The following is a 4,696-nucleotide window of genomic DNA, read 5'->3' as shown; positions in this document are numbered from 1 at the left end:
ATTCTGCACATTAAAATAAAGAACAACATTGAGAACCTTGTTTCTTAAAGTCATGACTGTGATTTTGCAGCTGAGGTTTGGCACCTCCCACTCCCAGTCTAAGCAGCTGTCCTCCCAGGCATCCGCTGGCTGAGGATTCATAAGGCTCCGCAACACTGGGCATGGTGGTGTAACCCCAGCAGCTTGGGAGTGTGAGGCAGGAGAATTGGAAATTAAAAGCCAGCCTCAGCAACTTAGCAAGGCCCTAAGCAACTCAGCAAGACCTGTCTGTAAATAAAATATTTTTTAAGAGGGGCTGGGGATATGGCTCAGTGGTTAAGCAGCCCTGGGTTCAATTCCTGAATGAATGAATGAATGAATGAAGACTCAGCAGCACTTCTTTGTTTAAGAGTTAAGGTCCTTGGGCTGGTGCTGTAGCTCAATGACAGATCAGTTCCTAGCACTCTGGTTTCAATCTCTAGCACTTCCCCCCAAATGTGCTGCTGGCACAATCCATGTCTCCCCGCCCTGCAATATTACATATTTCTGTGTTTAAACAGAGATTCAAACACAAATGAAAGCACAATGGTTGGAAACTGTTGATCCTCGGAATCATAAAAGCTAAAATGCAAGACAGAGGAAGGTTTTGGAAAGTGTGAGAACTGTGTTCTCCTGCATGAGCGTTTGTCTTAATGCCAAAGCAGTTAGAGAGGGCTAAAGCCGGCAGCCAGGAGGCAGGGGGAGTTGCTGGGGCCTCGCTGGCTTCGCGCCATCGCAGGAAGTGGAACCCTGGCAGAAGACACACATAGGGCAGACAGCATAGGACAGAACAGCAGAGCACGGTACAGCTGAGGAAAAAACTCAGGTGGGCCAGAAAGAGAGTGTCCAGAGAGGGACCTGGGGCTTTAAAGGTGCAGCTGCACGACTCTCAGTGCTCCAGAGCCTCTGGCAGGTGCGGTCCTTGCTATGCTCATTGGCATCCAGGCTCTGATCCTGTTTGACTTTCTTTAGGCCACGCAGACCCTTGAGTTGCGTGACCCAATCTACCAGAACACCTTCTTTCCTTCCTTAGTTCCCAGTCTTGGCCTGTGGGCTATGTCCCTGTCCTCCACCCCTCCCCCGCCCAGCCCTGGCAAAGGGAGCCAAAATGTAAGGGCATAAGGGCAGAATGTTGGGAGGGATCCTGAGAGAAGGGCTTATGCCAAAAACTCAGTCCCTGTCCCGAATGCTAATCCAATAAAGAGGACAGGTTTTGATATGGTTATTTCAATTTCACAGGGAATGAGATAGCTACTGGCCTTTTGAGAATCCTAACAGTGTGTTCCGGGCTCTGCCATATGGTTCAATTGATACAGTACTGCAACATACAGTTTTCATATTTAACATAATATATATTCCGTGAGGCATTATACTGTGTGTGTGTGTGTGTGTGTGTGTGTGTGTGTGTGTGGTGCTGAGTATTGAACCCAGAGCCTTTTGCATGTAATGCAAGCACTCTACTAACTGAGCTATATCCCCAATCCACTTATATTGTATTTGAATGGACCCAGATACTAAAATAGAGGGATTTAATATACATGTTGTGTGAGGTGGAATTCTTTCTGAAGAGAAGAGTTAAGAAAGATAACATTTTTTGATTTCCCATATGGACACTCACCATTCTAGCCCCTAAAAACTCCTGAGTTAAACCTATTTCCCATACAGAGTTCTGAAATGGCCCCAAAATCCATTCTCATGGTGGGAGGTGATAATTCCCCCTTGTATTAGTACATAAAGGTTTTGGAACCTATGTTATTTCTATAAACGTGAGTTAAATCATCCCCATGAAAGAATGTTCCACCTATATCTCTAGATTGAGTATCCAGGAGGAGTGGCCTGTGGTGGGGGTAGTTAAAATGACTTCCAATGGGCCATCCCATTTTCCTTTTAAGGGGGCTCTGCATTGAGGAGGGGAAAGGTAGACTAAGTCCTCTACTGAAATAGGACTTTATGGGTCTCTGAAGATTGGAGCCGGGGAAGATGAGTGTGGGCATATTTACAGAGGGCAGCCCTAAGGTAAGCTAAGAGAGTTTTAAGATATCAAGAGGAACACTAGGTAAATGAGGTTGAATGGTGGGGGGAAGGAGGGGTCACTCATACATAAGTTCAAAAGGGCTGCTTATGAGAGGTGTTTTTTGTTTGTTTGGTTGGTTGGTTGATTTTTGGTGGATTTTGTTTTGTTTTGTTTTTTGCTTTTAGCAATGCTCAGATTTGGAGAAGGGCCAAAAGGCCAAAGCTCAGTCCAATCCAAATGAGTATCTATAGATAATTTGGTTAAGGTTGCCTTTGGTTCTGTTAATCCTTTCAACTTTTCCTGGTTTCTATGGATGATATATGGAATGTGGAAGTTCCATTTTATATTTAAAATTTTAGCCAATTCTTGGGTAAGAGAGGAAGTAAACTCAGGGCCATTACTGGACTGGAGGCAGGCAGGTAAACCAAAGAGTGGAATTATTTCCTGGGAAAGTAGGGTTGATATTGTGAAAGCCCTCTTATTGCTAGTTGGAAAAGTTCTGACCCATCCAGTAAAGGTGTCTACCAAAGCCAGACTGAAGCACTTGCCTTGTGGAACTGAATGCACTATTGGAGAATGTCCTGGGTCAAAGAGATGCTCTTGAGTTATTAATCTCAGCTTTGCAAATCAATGATACAAAGGAATCATGCAACATCTTACTACCAGGAGACCATCTTGTCACTTACCAAATCTGTCCTTCCAGAATACCATCCAAGACACACAAAAAAGACCAAAATGGTATGATAAATACACATAAAATGAAAAGACCCAACTGCTATGTGATACTACTCTCGGTAATGTCTGTGATGGGTGAAAGCACCTTTAGAAAAAGATTAGTGTCTAAAGATTCAAAATGAATCAACAGTATTGGATAACAATATAATTCTCAACTCGGAAGCTGCCTCAAGATTGGGGGCATCTTTCGTTAATGTAACAGGAAAAGAAGGCCATGGATTTCATTTTATTAATTGTATCCACTCACAATTGACCTAAGGTCACCAGTTGTGTAGATACAGTGAGATTTTTGTTGTTGTTTATAGTCTTTAATTGAAGTAATGATAAAGGAAATAGATCTATTTAACAACAAAACCAAATTGCTATTTCTGTCTATATTAGGAGGTGGCACCAGGTGTGGGATTCACATTTTGAGTGGCCACTTGTGGTGCAACTTTGATAACCCAGGTTTACCTATGATTCTGGCAGTACAGTTGCTCTTCTCTACAATCCCAATAATCCATGCTTGGTGACCTTCACCATACTTGGGGGACTTTATTTCAGCACAGACCAAGCAGCTTGCTCATGTGGTAAACATATTAGAAGGCCTCCTGATGTCTCTGGGCAGGTTCCATGCATGAGACCATAGGCCTTGCTCACAGCAGCCATCTTGGCCAGCACAGGGAGGTTATGAATCAAAGAACATGTCATTTGTCAGTTGCTTGTCCAGATTCTGAGCATGGAGCAAGATCCCAAAGCCTGTGATGTCAGTGGCTGCGTGAACATTGAACGTGTGCATGAAGTCTGTCCTGTAGGTGTCCTGTTGAGCCGTGCCGTATTCATCACTCCTTCTTGGTATGCCAATTCTACATTTTCTTGGGTGACTACTAGCTTAATTTTATTCCACTTTTCAGGAATATCCAGCCACTGGTGCACAGCAACAGGGACTTGTGTCCCCAGAGGTTTTGTCAACACAAGCACATCCCCTGGTACTGCGTTATCTGGCATGATAAATTCATTAGGCTGGCAGACAGTTGTAGGAACTTCTCCCAGAACAAGCCATCAGTTACAGACATCCCTGCTTCCTCAGCTGCATCTTTAAAACCCTGTATAATTAGGGGCATAACTTTATCCCTTTCCTGTTGGTCATTTTATTACTGACTACAAGGAGCATCAGTATATTGTCACATTCTGTGCCCCCATTCCATAGAGGTCATGCTATTCTGAGGACATTGACACATGCTATTTTGCCCATCATGTAAGGGTCATCTACAATAGGATAAATGTGATCTGTGGTTTGAACCAAGGAAAGGCCACTATGCCTCAAAGGAACGATGCAAGTATCCATTCTGATGCCAAGCCTTGGCATAACAGCTCCCAGAAACTGTTCATCTTCTTGGAAGTGGTTCTCTTGTAAAGACTCCAGCAACTTCTGCAGGACATCTTGAGGCACTTTGCAGCCTGTGCCCTTCAGTTCAGTAAACCTGGTTAACCGGAAGCTCTTATCCAATTCATAACTTTCTGGGTTAAAGGACTCCCGTATAGACATGGTTCCTTACAGGTTAGCCCCTTCCCTCCCTCTCTCTTGTTTGGCTGGGATTTTTACTTCTGATCCACCTACCTCCAGGCCCGGCATGTGCAGAGGGGTGGACATTGTGGCATGTGCCCAGGATCCAGGCCCATGGCACAAGCAGCCCATCCCCAAGGACTGCACTTGGAACACCTTAAGTCTCAGGCTGCGTCTTTAAAGGCACAACAGGCCCATCCTGCTCTTTCTGTGGCGCTATGCTGCTGGCTGGTGGCAAAGGAGGAGAGGCACTGCCAGCTAATCCCTGCCAACTCAGGCCATCCCAGGTGGATTGGTTCAGCATATGCGAATCAGTAAATGTAATATACCACAAACTTAGAATCAAAGATAAAAATCACATGAGCATATCCACACCTACAGGA

At 44.5% G+C, this 4,696-nt stretch overlaps 1 pseudogene across 1 annotated transcript; it reads right to left on the bottom strand.

Moving 5' to 3' along the window:
* Positions 1-3,144: 3,144 nt before the first annotated feature.
* On the bottom strand, positions 3,145-4,295 carry LOC308650033 (selenide, water dikinase 1-like; annotated as a pseudogene). Its single transcript has one exon. The product of its transcript is annotated as a selenide, water dikinase 1-like (transcript).
* Between the last annotated feature and the right edge of the window lie 401 nt (positions 4,296-4,696).

This window comes from Spermophilus citellus, assembly GCF_964194105.1.
Source record: "Spermophilus citellus genome assembly, chromosome: 5".
In the NCBI taxonomy this organism is placed as follows: Eukaryota; Metazoa; Chordata; class Mammalia; order Rodentia; family Sciuridae; genus Spermophilus; species Spermophilus citellus.
The sequence above is the reverse complement of the archived record's forward strand: the minus strand, read 5'-3'. Positions and strand labels throughout refer to the sequence as shown.